The following is a 17,299-nucleotide window of genomic DNA, read 5'->3' as shown; positions in this document are numbered from 1 at the left end:
ATACAACTTATACAAAATCCCCATTATAAAATTAATGCGCAATCTTTCAAATTCATTCCGCAAACCGCACATAAATTCATATATTTACTCACCATATCTTTGAAATAACTCTTTTTTGGGAAACAAAATTATAAATCCTACTTTTTATGAATGAATTACACATTCCCTTTCAAAATGTTTTAACGAGTAGCACGTGGCAAAAGATCACTCGACCAGAAATTGAATGTAATAGAAATTAACATAACAAAGAACGGAGTGAAGTGCTATAAAATTGAAACTGCTTAATATTATACAGGTAGCTCTTGTGAGAAAAAATATACAGATAGAATGAATACTTTATTCAAATGATTATATATGGTGTGATGCATAAATATATAGATAGATGATAAATACATAGATAGATGATATATATAAAGATAGATGTTAATTATTTATAATGGGAGGTTTCTTTTCCTCATTTGCATTTTCCCCGACAAATGAGACTGTAAAAATGCGGGGGCTCCTTAGTTACTTCCCTGGGCAACTTAGGGTTGATGTAACAGGTGATAATTAATAAAATGTATTTAAAATTTAAAAAAAGAAAAAAAAATCTCACTTACGTCCTACATATGCAGGTAGTAGAAGTTGTAATGGAAGTTGAACTGTAATCAATCAATCATTTGCCGTTGAAAAAAATGGGAACATTTTGTCGGATACCGTTCATTAACTAGCCTAACAAAAGACATAACAAATTGAATATGATTATACATTACATATATTTACTTTATATATGAAATATTGATCAATTCACATTATTGTATGACAGATTTTGATGAATGCCAGTCTAATCCCTGTATGAATACTGGATCCTGCAATAATTTAATCAACAGCTACAGTTGTGACTGCACAGGTAGATACAAAGGCGATGTTTGTCAAACAGGTAAATATGGATTTATTTGATTGAAAACAAATTTTACAAATTACTACAACTATTATTTCCTGAAAAAAAAACAAACATTTCAACAAAGAACAAGAATGTGTACCCATCGGACACCCTGCCCCGCACGCATTATCACATTTCCATGGTCAATGAAGTGTGAAGTCTTGTTCAAAACTCGAATTTGACATTTGACACGACTTAAGCCACATGTGGAGCAGGATCTACTTATCCTTCTAGAGTACCTGAGATCATTCTCGGTTTTTTGTGGGGTCCGGCTTGTTCAGTCTTTTGTTTTTTATGTTGTGTTTTGTGTATTGTTGCTTGTCTTGAGGACGTTTTTTTTTCTTCCTCACTTTTTGTTTCTTCTCTTCTCTTTTCTTTTCTTCATTTTTTCTAGTGATTTTTTTAATGGTATTGATATTATATGTGATGATGAAGTAAAATTGTTAGGTGTCACTATAGTATTCAAAGTAAACTTTAATATACTATGATATTTATTTTTATTTATTTTATTTATGATAAAACTATTTTAAAAATGGCTGCTAAAGCGGATAGGAAAACATTTGAAACGTCTTGGAAAACTTGCCAATTATTATTCTTTCAGTATGTCAAATTTTAGTAACTCTCCGCTTACTTGGCATTTTTGTGTCTAGGTCGTTATTCGTTGTTTGGCATGGCATTGACATTTTTTAAGTTCGATTTATGAAAATATTTGTAAAAGGATGCAAGGAAATTGAACGTACTAAAGCGGATGGAAAAAACATTTGAAACGTCTAGGAAAACTTGCCAATTATTATTCTTTTATTATGTCAAATTTAAGTTACTCTCCGCTTACTTGCTATTTTTGTGTCTAGGTGGTTTTTCGTCTTTTGCCATGGCATTGATATTTTATTTTGTTCGATTTATGAATATCACTTTGGTATCTTTCGCCTTTCTTTTATTTTCTTATTAATTAACATCATTATAAACATATGTCATGAAATGGAGACAAACGATAAAGGAGTTTCAAAGTTATGTGACTACAACGTCATGATAAACATTTAGCCTTCAATCTGTTTTGATTCGATCGCCACACATGAGTCTTATGTAGTCTGATTAGTCTTATGTAGTCTGATTAATCTTATGTAGACTGATAAGTCTTATGTAGTCTGATTAGTCTTATGTAGACTGATTAATCTTATGTAGACTGAATAGTCTTATGTAGTCTGATTAATCTTATGTAGTCTGATTAGTCTTATGTAGACTGATTAATCTTATGTAGACTGATTAGTCTTATGTAGACTGATTAATATTATGTAGTATGATTAGTCTTATGTAGACTGATTAATCTTATGTAGTCTGATTAGTCTTATGTAGACTGATTAATCTTATGTAGACTGATTATTCTTATGTAGTCTGATTAGTCTTATGTAGACTGATTAATCTTATGTAGTCTGATTATTCTTATGTAGACTGATTAGTTTTATGTAGTCTGATTAGTCTTATGTATACTGATTTGTATTATGTAGACTGATTATTCTTATGTAGACTGATTAATCTGATGTAGACTGATTATTCTTATGTAGACTGATTATTCTTATGTAAACTGATTAATCTTATGTAGACTGATTAATCTTATGTAGTCTGATTAGTCTTATGTAGACTGATTAATCTTATGTAGACTGATTAATCTTATGTAGACTGATTTGTCTTATGTAGACTGATTATTCTTATGTAGACTGATTAATCTTATGTAGACTGATTAATCTTATGTTATGTAGTCTGATTATTCTTATGTAGACTGATTGTAGTCTGATTATTCTTATGTAGACTGATTAGTCTTATGTAGACTGATTAATCTTATGTTATGTAGTCTGATTATTCTTATGTAGACTGATTAATCTTATGTAGACTGATTAGTCTTATGTAGTCTGGCGTACAAAATTAGAAGCCTGATATCTTTGATGAGTTTCTACATTAAACCAGACATATAGGGTTGACGAAAGGGCGAACTGACGAAATAACAATGGACGCACGGATCGGAAAACATATTATCCCCTACTATAATAAAAAAAAAACCATACAAATTAATTAAGACTTAAGATTTGGATTTTGAATAACATTTTCCAATGGAAATACACAAAATGCAAATTAACAGCGCTTTTATTGCTGTTCTTTATCTCAAAGTCACAGTGAGGCCTTCAACACCAAGCAAAAAAAAAAATTATTTCTCAAATGTAAATGTTAATGAGTCTGTCTATTGATAGTTTACATCCAGTACATGATTCATTCACATCATATATATATACAACCAAGATGAATTAGATAATTATAAAAGAAAAAACAACAGATTTTTCTAATGTATATTATGTGTTTTGTAGATTGCAGACCTGGTCCTGCAGATATCGTATTCATTATTGACACTTCGTCAAGCTTGGAAACAAATATCAACAGAAGTCTAGGTTTTATTACTGAATTTATTAAAAGAATACCCATTGGTAAAGATGACTTTCAAGTGGGTGTTATCACATATAATTTTGATACTTATGTACTTTTTGATCTTGATGATCATACATCTGCATCTGGTATGATTGCAGAACTTCAGAGTATTAAAGGGGAAAGTGCTGCCACATTTACATCATCAGCTTTAAAGAAAGCAAAGGAGGTAGATGTATAATTAAGTTATAATTGCTTATGAGTTATCTAAAAAAGAATGGCTGACGTAGATACAAGTTTCTTGACTGAGGGAGGGATAAATCACTCTGATTCAAACAAAAAATTCTCTTAAACTGACATTATATTTGGCCGTTAGTTTTCTTGATTGAATTGTTTCATTTTTTTTTTATGTCGGAGCCTTTTATAGCCGGCTATACGGTATGGGTTTTTCTCGTTGTTGAAGGCCGCACGGTTGCCTATAATTGCTAACTTCCACTTCATTTGAAGGTTGGTGGAAAGTTGTCTCATTGGCAATCATACCTCATCTCCTTATTTTTATATTATCAAGATGCTTGATTTCTTGATTGACAACATATTTGTTACGTTTGGAGGAGGTGTTTTTCAACAAACAATCGGCATTCCCATTAATGCTTCTCTTCTTGTTCCTTTACTCATATGAGGTTGACTTCATACAGAAACGTCTCAGGAAGAAAGAAAAGCAGTATTCTTTAACTTGACTTTCCGCTATATAGATGATGTTCTCTCACTAAATAATTCAAAATTTGGTGACTATGTGAAACGCATCTATCCCATCGAACATGAGATAAAGGATACAATAGATACAGTTAAGTCTGCCTCATATCTTGACTTACATCTAGAAATTGACAATGAGGGTCAGTTGAAAACAAAATTTTACGACAAAAGAGATGATTTCAGCTTCCCCATTGTGAACTTTCAATTTCTATGTAGCAACATCCAAGTAGCGCCTTCATACGGAGTATATATCTCTCAATTGATACGCTATTCCAGGGCTTGTGTTTCCTATCATGTTGCTACTCACAAGGGAGCTATTAAACCAAGAGTTCCAAGTGGTGAAGTTGAAATCATCCCTTCGTAAATTTAACGGACGCCATCACGAGTTGGTTGACCGTTATGGAATATCTGTTTCACAGATGACGACGGATATGTTCCAATTGTCGTTACTACAATCTCGTCCCCTTCCCACGAATGTGACCTACCGAATTAGACATATCACCGGGTTTGTACTTGCATGAACAACGGGTGCCACATGTGGAGCAGGATCTGCTTACCCTTCCGGAGCACCTTAGATCACCGCCAGTTTTTGGTGGGGTTCGTGTTGGTTTTCTGTGTTGTTTTGTGTACTGTTGTTTGTTTGTTTGTCTTTTTCTTATTAAGCTATGGCATTGTCAGTTTATTTTCTGACGAGTTTGAATGTCCCTTTGGTATCCTTCGCCTCTCTTTTGACAGTCCGTTTCTATGTATGTTGACGTTTGCTTTTGTTGTAGTTCAGTGTTTCTGTTGTTCCGTTGTTTTCCTCTTATAGTTGATGTGTTTCCCTTGGTTTTAGTTTGTTATCCGGATTTGTTTTTGCTTAATCGAATTATGACTATTGAACAGCGGTTTCCTACTGTTGCCTTTATTTATCACTATATAACATATAAGAAAGGACATGGGGTATCCACCCATGACACAAAATCAGTACATGCACAGCAACAAATGCACAAAAAGAAAAAGAACTGCGTTTTTATTGCTGTTCTTCATCTAAAATTCACAATGAGGCCTTCAACACGGAGCAAAAACTTTCTCCCCTCACTGCAAGTTAAAGACGTCCCTAAGCACCGGTTTGAGCGGAATTCTTGGCAAATATGAATTTTTGTGATCTGATATTGGCATTACTTGTTTACTGATGCCTAGCCACGACTCATGTATTCATATACGATAAATACGGAACATACAAAACTTTATATTTATTTCGGTTATGGTCTTTACTGCGCTTGAACTTGTCTTTAAGAGGAAAGAGGTCACAGATAGATGTACTCACTTTTATCATTTACTATTTATGTTATAAAAGTAAGATAGAAAGATTTTAATTACAGTATATTGTTTTCGTTTATGACATATCAATTAAAAATATAAGATTTCTCTTATTTTGCAGATGTTAACCAACACATCATTTGGATCACGTAGAATATCTAGCTACATAATATTGCTCTACGATGGTTTGTCAACAGACAGCAATAACGCAGTACATGAGGCTATGTTAATAAACTCTATTGGCGGACGTATCATCACTGCTGCTGTTGGTCAATCTATATCGTACTCAGAGATGTTATTGGTTTCAAGGAAGCAATATTACACATTCAGCACATCTTTTTTGGATGATATTTTAAATAACATTTTAAAAGAAACTGTACCAGAAAATTGCACAGGTAGTACAAATTTTTTTATAAAGGTTTGGCACGTATTCAAACGGTATAATTATTCACGGTTTGCATTTAACAAATCGAAAGTTTTGTTTTAAATATAAACTCGTTATCATTTAAATGGACATGATGACCTTTGATTTAAACAATATCACTAGGTATTTCGACCATTCAACTAAATGTTATTACAACGTACCGAAATCTAAATATAAATATTCGTTCTATCGACGTGCATCAACAAGGATGCTTAAAAATGTGATAAAATCAGCTTGGAATATAAACAAATTGGTTCCCTCTTAGCCATGGTTTGTTTGTTAAATGAACCCATAAATCATATATGTTTTTTTAATATTACACATAAACAACATTGATTCCAAGAAAAACATAGAATCAATTAAACAAAAGTATATTGCCCTATATTATATCTTGAGATACATGAAAAGTCATCTCATTTGTAAATTTACCGATTGTGAACTTTTTCCTATCATGACAATTAAATGAGTCTCCATTTGCATGGCGGAAAACGCATGTATGGTAGGAGGCACTTACCATGTCAACACATCCGTTATTGCTATTTCAAATGTGTTCACTTGGTTTGTATATTCAAAATAGACTTTAGAGTTTTAAGCATTTGTGAACTACTTGTTTTTCTTTTTTTTTTCACTACAGTTTTTGTTTGATAAGTTTGTAGTTTTTATTTAGATATTAGGTAAATAAACTCATCATAGATACGAGGCTTAAAATTACATGTACATCATGAGTAAAATGAGAGTTCGAATGGTACAAAGCTTGTCATCAGCTTCAGGTGATACAAATTTCGATTTTTGCAAAGAAATATACATTCGGGAAACAAAAAAGAACAAAAAGAAATTAAATGATAAAAGTGAACGTTAGCTATTTCAAAATGTCTATTTGATAAATAATATAACGCCCAATCGGAAAAATAATGTAACGTAGAGATCCTTACTGGGACTCACTACAAACCAGTAAAAGTCTAAAATGGCCTATTTCTGTACTCGACTGTACTGATTTTTACTCGACCAGTCTGATTTAGTCTGAAATTTCGATATTATTTGACTGTAGTCTGAACCATACTTAACAGTCTGAATTTGTATTCGACTTTTACTCGACCAGTGCTTAACCATTTTTAAAATATGTGTCTGAACCATACTCGATCAAGTCTTAACCATTCTCTACCAAGTCTGAACTATACTCGACCTAGTCTGAACCATACTGAACCTAGTCTAAACCATACTCGACTTAGTCTGAACCATACTCGACCAAATCTCAACCATTCTCGACCAAGTCTGAACCATACTCGACCTAGTTTGAACCGTGCTCGACTTAGTCTGAACCATACTCGACCAAGTCTTTACCAACCTAGACCTTGGCTAGAAATTTGAACAACAATTTGAAATCCAAAATGTATTTAATATAGCATTGAAAACCAAAATTTCACAATAAACATAATAAACCCTTATATAAATATATATATAAAGTCTAAAGATTTGTGCAACGGTACTTATATAAGATGGTGATATACGAAGATGATGTTATAAAATCGTGTTGACAAATATTTCGGCTGAACAAATAGCCTTCGTCAGTGTCAATAATTTTAACAATACTAGTTGTTTGTGTAAAATAGCTCAGTCATACAAGTAAGTTTTGGACTGTTGATTTAATCCCAAATCTTGAAGCTCGTCAAATAAAACAAAACAAATGCTCTATAAACGTGGCTGCGTATCTATACATCCCAAATTGTCAAAATGCAGTAGTTTGTATAAATGTATGTAAAATAATAGAAGAGCCCCCCTATCAAACTGCTTGTACTTCCTGTTGATGCCGTTGGATTAAGTACATTAAGTTCCTTTTATCCAGAAGCTTTTCCGAACCTGTCGCTGGGCATCACTCCAGTTAATGTTCTGTTCAATCACTAGGATTTTCATGCGGTTAAAGTCAACGAGTTTATGATCCGACTGTCTGAAATGCTGGCTAGTTGGGAGGAGTAGCTTTTTAGAGATATCACTGCTATGGCCAGTGAGGCGTGTGTAGAAAGGCTGCTTTGACTCACCAACATATTGGAGGCCGCAAACCGAACATTCTAGAATGTAAATAACATTCATACTTTTGCAGGTCACATTGCAAAATATCCTATCGTTATTTTCGGTTGCCTTACTGTGAAAAGTTGCTGAGTGATGCATCTGTAGGCAGCCTTTGCAGTGTTTTTCATCACACGAACGACATTTTTCAGAATTACTTCTCGGATCAGACACTTCAGCCCGCACCAGCAGGTTCCACAGACTTATTGGGTTGCCTAAAAGCTATCATTGGGGGTTCGGGAACAATCTTGGATAGTTTGGAACTCTTTTCAACTGTTTTCCGATGCTTACGAATGACACCGAAGCTGTTTTTTTTTTTAGAGATGTGTGATTGGTAAGAATAGGTAAGGAGTCCTTTTTCTTTATACAATGTATATCACCTCTAAAATAAAAATAAGAAGAACAAAGGAAGTGATTTCTGGTCAGTTAAAAACATATCATGTAATAAATTTTGGAATATTCTCAATAGTTCTTGATGATGTTTGTTATGGCAGGAAATTTAAATTCAAAAGAATTTAAATATAATATGATACAAATATTCAAAAAAGAAAAAAATCATGTTTTTAAAGGTATTTAAAATAAATTTATGAATTGTTTACAGAAATTTAATTTTTTTTTACTACAGCTTTTTCAAGTGGGCATGTTTTATCAAAAACATTTGCCGACTCCAATGTTCTTCAAAGTAGTAGTATTACATTAGGAAAACAAAAGCAGATATTTATGATGAACTATCAGTATCGGATGGCTGATTAAATAGCATTTCAAAAGGAAATATCTTAAATAACTTTTCTTTTTTTTTTCAAATGGAAGATACAAATCACACTATAACAAAATCAAATATCATCTATCAATAACAACAATGTAAAATTGTACAATATGTTCAAATAACTGAAACTTACATAATACATTAAGGAGCAGCTACAATACTCCCATGGATTTATCTTGGCAATACAATATCATTTCAACAGTAAGTTCTAACATATTTGTGACACAGTGATCATCTGGCAAGAACATCAATGATACATGGATACATTTACTTATTTCCCCTTTGAACACTAACTTTAAAACAACAAAAACATCATGCACAGGGCACAGGCATACCTTACACAGTCCGCGAAAAAAATATCTATTCTAATTACTGTCATTTTGATTTGACCAATTTTATGGGAGTTATGGGACTTTGACTTTTTTTCACTTCTGACATAATGGCACTTTGTGAATGCAACTCCTCCTACACCAATTGACAGAAAGCTCTCTAACTTGGTACTTTTGTTCGCCGTTATGTGTTGTAGACCATATCATAACGTAATTGTTTTTGACTATTTTTATGGGAGTTAAGGTACTTTGACCATTTTTTTAGTATTGTATGATTATGAGACTTTGTGAAAGCAAATCTTCTGAGAACATTGGACGGAAAGCTTTCATAGTTAGTAGGATTGTTTGCCTTTATGTTTAGTTGACCATATTAGACCATCATTTTGGTTTGACCAGTTTTACGGGAATTATGGGACCTTTTTTCACTTTTGTACCACAATGGCACTTTGTAAATGCAACATCATTTTGATTTGACCAACTCTACGGGAGTTGTGGGACTTTGACAACTCCTTACCATTTGACGGAAAGCTCTCTAACTTGGTACTTTTGTTTGCCATCATGTGTTGTTGACCATACTATACTATAAATGTTATTTGACCATTTTTATGGGTGTTATGGGACTTGTATCATATTTTGACTATGGTACTTTAATGACACACAATTTAATTGCTCATTTATACAGCGATGGGGGACATTTCAATATGGCATAGCAATCTTGTTTTTTATGTAGTACTGTAATGAATATCCTATTATGATAAGTTTTAGTAGACTTGACCTTCACTTGACCTGGATTCAAGAGGGAGTTTTGTTGCATTTTTGGGGCTTACACAGGTTGGGACCAGTCACCCAAATGGGTTATGATAACCCGTTTGAAATATAATTTGCCAAATAGAATATTAACTTAAAGTGCAAAAAATATTAATTTTAAGATTTCATTGAAAATATTCAAAAGTGTTTAGATCAATACTAGCAAAGTTTGGTTAATAAATTTTCCGTAAACAGAATAATTTTTTTAGTTGATCCCTCTGAACCGTAAACAAAATTTTCCTTGGGATCAATCTCAGGGCTGTTCTTAAATTTATCGTGTTGGTGGATGGGAGGCACTCAAATCATTTAAATATGGGTGGTTGCATTTTTCTTAGAATTTTGCAAGAAATATAAGTAAATTTATGGGTGGTCGGGGTCTTAAAAAGTGTCTCTTATATCCCCCCTCCATGCATTTAATTCTGGAACAGCCCTTACAAATAATGAGGTATTCAGTAAACTTGCAAACAACAAATGCTGGCTTTTAACAGATTAATTGCTTTTGCATTACTTCCCCAAAATCTAAAATACTTTTTTTTGTGCACAGGAAATGTATATTCCACTTAGGATAATATATCCAAGGCGGTTTATATTTACATTCCATTTGGATGAGTGGTCTTAACCAGTTAAATGGTTGCAAATAATATATGAATCTCAAACTACATATTTGTTTCTGTCAGTACTTATTGAAATATGCCTAAATTAGCAGTGTATGATGGGAAAAAATTCCCTATAGATGCCAGGCTTATAATTTAGTACTAGTACATCAAATGCAGGTTTCATCTACATAAGACTTATTCAATCAAATCAAAATACATTTAAAGCCAATAACTCGTTTTAATTTTTGTTTCTAAATTTCCAAAATGTCTTAGCTGTATACACCAATCTGGAGTTGTTTTTATACGACTGTAAAACTTTGCGGCCGTATAATGGTATGGCGACGTCTTCGTCTTTCCGAAGACATTTGGTTTCCAGACAATAACTTGAGTATAAGTGTATGGATCTCTATAATATTGTACAACAAAGGTTCTATACAACAAAAGGAAGGTTGGGATTGATTTTTGGGGTTATGGCTCTAACCCTTTAAAACATTTTGGCAAAAAGGAGGCCAAAAGCAAACATTTTTCTTGTTTCTGGACAAAAACTTGAGTATAAGTGTATGGATTTGTTTGAAATTGTACCACAAGGTTCTATACCACAAAAGGAAGGCTGGATTGAATTTTGGGGTTATGGCCGTATCCGCTTAAGAATAAGGGGCCAGCAGTAGGTAAAAAACTAGCAATTTTTATACGACCTCAAAACTTTTGCGGTTGTATAATGGTGATACGTTGTCGTCATCGTGGTCGTCCGAAGACATTTGATTTCTAGACAATAACTTGAGTATAAGTGTATGGATTTCTATGAAATTGTACCACAAGGTTTCATACCAAAAAGGAAAGTTGAGATTGATTTTGGGGGGTTATTGTCCTAACGGTTTAGCAATAAGAGGCCAAAAAGGCGCCGAAAACAAGCATTTTTCTTGTTACAGGACAATAACTTGTGTATAAGTGTATTGATCTCTCTAAAATTGTACAACAAGGTTCCATACCTCAAAAGCAAGGTTGGGATTGATTTTGAGGGTTACGGCTCAATTCGTTTAGGAATTATGGGCCAAAATAGGGCAAAAAAACCAGGATTTTCTGGTTTCTGGACAATAACTTGAGTATAAGTCTATGGATCTCTATGAAATTGTACCACAAGGTTCCATACCAAAGAAGGAAGGTTGGAATCGATTTTGGAGGTTATGGCCTTAAACGTTTAGGGAAAAAGGGTCAACACAATAATTTTCTAATACTTTGTATTAATTGCTGATTTCTTGACTAATATCAATGGGGTTTAATTCTTGATGTTCTTTTTAAAATATGCTGAATTTAACTGTGTATTTAGATTTTGGATTTTGGGCCCCGTTTTTAAATTGGTCCAAAGGGTCCAAAATTAAACTTTGTTTGGTTTCATCTAAATCTGAGTTATTGGGGTTCTTTGATAAGCCGAATCTAACCATGTATTTAAATGTTTGATTTTGGGGCCCGTTTTCAAATTGGTCCACATTAAGGTCTAAAGGGTCCTTAAACTTTGTTTGATTTCAACAAAAAATTGAATACAAGGGGTTCTTTGATATGCTGAATCTAAACATGTATTTATATTTTAAATTTTGGTCCAAATCGGGTTCAATATTAAACTGTGTTTGCTTTCAACATTAAAATTGAATATATGGGGTTCTTTGGTGTGCTGAATCTAACCATGTATTTAGATTTAGGATTTTGGGCCCAGTAATCAACTTGGTCCACATTGAGGTTCAAAGGGTCCAAAATTAAACTTTGTTTGATTTCATAAAAAGTTGAATTCTTGGGGTTTTTTGGTATGCTGAATCTAACCATGTATTTAGATTTTGGATATTGAACCATAACAGGTAAATGTCCAATTTCAAATTTTCAAGTTCTTAGAACACATTCATTCTGTGTCAGTAAATATTTTGAAGTATTGTTTTTATTGGTATAAATATTGATTTTGTTATCAGTAAATTAAAACCATACTAAATATTACACATATGTACTTTCACGGTACTACAATTTGTCGATACCTATAGTTTGGCATTGCACAATGTCATGTTTTTCTCTGACTGTTAATGACGTCTTTACACTAAATCCATTGGATATTGGATGTGTACTGATTGATGTTTTAGTCTTAGATACATGATTTTTTTATTAGTTGTTATTGGCATTGAACTAGCTGTCAGTAACTGCGAGTACTATCAGATCTGTACTTATTCTTTTTGTTGTGGGGATGTACCCGTTCACGTCCACTCTGTGTTTTTGTTAGATGTATTTCTATTTGTATCAATCTGATGAGTTAAGCCTTTTTCAACTGATTTTTATAGTTTGTTTTTATGTTGTACTGTTACACCACTGCCCCAGGTAAGGGGGAGGGTTGAGCGCTCACAAACATGTTTAACCCCGCCACATTCTTTATATGCCTGTCCCAAGTCAGGAGCCTGTAGTTCAGTTGTTGTCGTTGGTTCATGTCTGTCATATTTGTTTTTCGAAAATTGTTTTGTTATAAGTTAGGCCGTTAATTTTCTCAATTGAATTGTTTCATATTTTTCATGTCGGGGCATCTTTATAGCCGACCATACGGTATGGGTTTTTCTCATTGTTGAAGGACGTACGGTTGCCTATAAGTGCTTACATCCACTTCATTTGAACTTTGGTGGATAGTTGTCTCATTGGCATTCATATCACATCTCCTTATTTTTACATAAATAAATAATTAATTAAACTCTTTTGTATTTGGATATGCTGAATCTAACCGTGTATTTAGATTTTGGATATTGGACCATAAAAGGTAAAAGTCCAATTTCAAATTTGTCAGTTCTTTGACCACTTTCATTCTGTGTCAGAAACCTATGCTGTGTCAAATATTTATTCACAGTCCAAATTTAGAGCTGTATCAAGCTTGAATGTAGTGTCCATACCTACCCCAACTGTTCAGGATTTGACCTCTGCGGTCGTACCAAGCTGCGCTTATTTTATTTAAACTTTGTTTGAATTGATTATTTCTGACCAATTTCAATGGGGTTTGAATAATCTTGAAATATAGGGGTTCTTTGATATGCGTATTCTTAACATGTATTTAAAATTTTGATTTTGGGCTGTGTTTTTAAGTGGGTACAAATTAGGGTACACAATTAAACTTTGATTGCTATCAATATGCTTAATCTAATAGTATTTAGATTATGGATTTTAGGCCCATTTTTCAAATTGCTCCACACCAGGGTTCATAGGGTCCAAATTAAACTTTGTTTGATTTCAACAAAAAATTGAATGGTAGGGGTTTATGCGATGCTGAATTGCTTATTTTTGATCAATTTCATTTGTTTGGGTTTTTTTTACATCACGAGTTGCCTCCCTTACAATGTTTAAGCTCTTAATGTTTGTCTTATCTTTGGGGTGATATGCAAATGAGAAGCTGTCATTTTATTTTTAAGTGTTACTAAGAATTTTGCTGATTGAGATATATTAAAAACTTAGTTAATAGTGTCCATTGATAAATAAATAAATTAAATTCTTGGTGTACTTGGATATGCTGAATCTAACCGTGTATTTTGATTTTGGATATTGGACCGTAAAAAGTAAAAGTCCAATTTCAAATTTATCAGTTATTTGACCACATTCATTATGTGTCAGAAACCTATGCTGTGTCAAATTTTATAACAATCCAAATTCAGAGCTGTATCAAGCTTGAATTTAGTGTCCATACTTCCCCAACTGTTCAGGATTTGACCTCTGTGATCGTATCAAGCTGCACCCCGGGAGCATTCCATTTATGAATCAGTTACATGGGTTGACCCGAGGTCAATCAGCGTAAATGACGTCATCGAACATTGGGTTCTTACTATGACCATGAGCATTGTGACATAGGAAATTTACGGGAAAGTGCATGAATTTGAAAGTTGTCTATTAGGGACTCAAAGGCTGTAAATGGCCTATATAAAAAGTCAATGCACAAGCTTGATTTTCCGGAATTTTTTGTATTAATGTCAGAATGGAATGGCATATTACAGGGAACCTCTGCCATAATTGAAAATTACTTTGAAAGCTTCTTCTTTGAAATTTTGTATCATTGTTGAAACAAACTTGACCTTAATGATCTCTTGCAATACATTGACAAACATATTGATTTGATTTTTGTTAAGAACATATTTTCTAAGTGGAACATCCATGTATTTTACTTGAATCTCATCTATGGTTAAATGGCTGAAAAAGGATGACTGACAACGAAGGTCCCGATTATTAAGTTCAATGTTTCAAAATGGAAAATGTTAAAGCTGGTGAAAAGATATGTGAGAAAGTTAAACAGAACTTTTTTGTCCAAGTTTTAGTTTAAAGCGTTGATTTTTTACACTCAAAATAGACCAAAAAATAGAAATTTTTGCGGATTAGACCTAAATTTTCAAGATTTCAACGAAATTTATGCTTAGGAAACATAGAGCGCAAACGTCGACAAACTGAATATTAAAGTCAGATACGTAAAATGTTATACTTAGGTACAAACATTTTTTGAAAAGTTCTTTGTTGACGGCGCATGCGCTCTATGTTTTCTGTAAAAAATTAATGGAAATTTACCTGTTTTCACAAGGACGTATATTAGACAGTTATACGTCCTTGGTATTCATTAAAATTTCGTGGAAAATCAAAATAAATGCTATGTGTGACGTCATGAATAGAACGCAAGTACATAAACTTAAAACAAAAAGATATATTTCTTGTCTAGTCATTGTATTGGTTATGATTGAGGGTCTTGTTGGGGTTTACAGAATTGAGAATAATGGACAAAACATGCAGAATAAAGATCAATAAAGGGCAAAAAATATAAAAAAAATTGAGAAAATAGGCCAAAAAAAAAAAAATAGAGAATAATGGGATGCTTAAATATAAAGAATAGAGAATAAGAGACAAAATTTAACAAGTATAGAGAAAAATGGCTTTAAACATTAAAGCACACATAATTGATGGACCCCCAATCCAGACCCTCATGATTCATTGTGATATTGGTCAATAAATCCTAATTTGAAATTGTAGTTAGAAATAGGGGCTATTTGAGTGCCTGATCAAACCTACTCCTTTATTTTTTTTTGTGAAATTTACATTTGTATGAAGGATAAAAACTTTTTAAATAAAAATAAAGAAGAAACACAGTTACACGGCTATTTTGTATTTGCTAGATATCTACATGTATTTATAAGAAGATTTAACTTAAACTAATGTCCATTTTGCCTTTTGAAACAGTACAGAACAAGATTTCCTTAATTTACTAGTATGATCCTTTTCCTTTAAGTACAACACCTCTGTATCCACCTCTGTATCCACCTCCTAGACCCCATCCTCCACCGTATCCACCTCCTAGACCCCATCCTCCATATCCACCTCCTTTTCCCCATCCTCCATATCCACCTCCTAGGCCCCATCCTCCATATCCGCCTCGTAGACCCCATCCTCCATATCCACCTCCTTTACCCCATCCTCCATATCCACCTCCTAGGCCCCGTCCTCCATATCCACCTCCTAGGCCCCGTCCTCCATATCCACCTCCTAGGCCCCGTCCTCCATATCCACCTCCTAGGCCCCATCCTCCATATCCACCTCCTTTACCCCGTCCTCCATATCCACCTCCTAGGCCCCGTCCTCCATATCCACCTCCTAGGCCCCGTCCTCCATATCCACCTCCTAGGCCCCGTCCTCCATATCCACCTCCTAGGCCCCGTCCTCCATATCCACCTCCTAAGCCCCATCCACCTAGGCCTCTATATCCACCTCCATATCCACCACCATATCCGCCACCGTATCCACCACAGCCTTTACCCCAACATTTGCCGTAAGTGACATTGGTGCAGACAGCTGCCAGTAGTAAACCTAGAGCAATGGAGAGCTTCATGTTGTATCTGAAAATATATGTTTATAATGTATATATATATAATCTAATTTATGTGGTACAACTTCTTATCATTTTAAGTTGGTGTTTTTAGGATCATGACATCTTTGTTGTATGACATTATGTAAGTGACTTTGTGTTTTTTGGTTATATAATCTTATGAGAACATACAGTGTTAAGGAACAAATAAAAAGGATAGATTTTTTTGTAGTGAATATGAGGTAACAGCAAACAAAAAATAAAAATAAAAACTTAGATATCTATGTCTTTATCACCTATCGATTAGTGTTCTCCGTTAATAGTAAAACTCCGAACTACCAGACTAGAGAATAACAAAACTAAAGCTTGGCAAGACTTCCTTTTGAATCCCCCTTCACATAAGTATATGCCTATTCTATCAACCAAGTGGTTTAAAAGGAGGACTGTCCGTTGTTACATTGAATATAAGGTAAGTGCCAATTCCTATTTTTTTATGGGAAATAGAAATTTATGTAGGAAAACAATTTAGAGATTTGAGGAGCAACATGTTGTTCATTTTTATTTTGAATAAACAATCACTTGAAATTAACCCTCCCCCACCCCTTTTTGATAGAAAACTACAACACATAGGCTACTTTATAATGCAAAGTATTGAGATAGAACAGTATAGTTCTGAAAATCTTTTAAAACGGAGACATCTCGTATTATGGTTGTATAGGGAGATAGATCATTGCACCTGTATCTAAGATATAAAGCTACCTTTATTTTTATTAAAAGTTGACAGGACGCTATAAGACTCATTAGATAATAAAAGTAAAGGAAAAGTAGGGTAAACATCATTGAGATAACAATATCCAGTCATTTATAAAGAATTAATACTTTTTTTACACAATGTTCATTATACATGTTATAGATATAAGAAGATGTGGTATGAGTGCCAATGAGACAACTCTCCATCCAAGTCAAAATTTATAAAAGTAAACCATTATAGGTCACAGTACGGTCTTCAACACAGAGCCTTGGCTCACACCGAACAGTAAGCTATAAAGGGCCCCAAAAAATTACTAGTGTAAAAC

At 33.5% G+C, this 17,299-nt stretch overlaps 1 long non-coding RNA gene across 1 annotated transcript; it reads right to left on the bottom strand.

The window, feature by feature from the left end:
- Positions 1-15,511: 15,511 nt before the first annotated feature.
- LOC127733610 (uncharacterized) lies at positions 15,512-16,021 on the bottom strand. The gene is made up of 2 exons (XR_007997143.1): positions 15,983-16,021; positions 15,512-15,793 (listed from the first exon to the last, which is right to left on the bottom strand). It is a non-coding gene; the product is annotated as an uncharacterized LOC127733610 (long non-coding RNA).
- Positions 16,022-17,299: the final 1,278 nt, after the last annotated feature.

This window comes from Mytilus californianus, unplaced genomic scaffold (assembly GCF_021869535.1).
Source record: "Mytilus californianus isolate M0D057914Y unplaced genomic scaffold, xbMytCali1.0.p SCAF_3, whole genome shotgun sequence".
Classification (NCBI taxonomy): Eukaryota; Metazoa; Mollusca; class Bivalvia; order Mytilida; family Mytilidae; genus Mytilus; species Mytilus californianus.
Note: the sequence above shows the minus strand (reverse complement) of the source record. Positions and strands in the feature narration are given on the sequence as shown.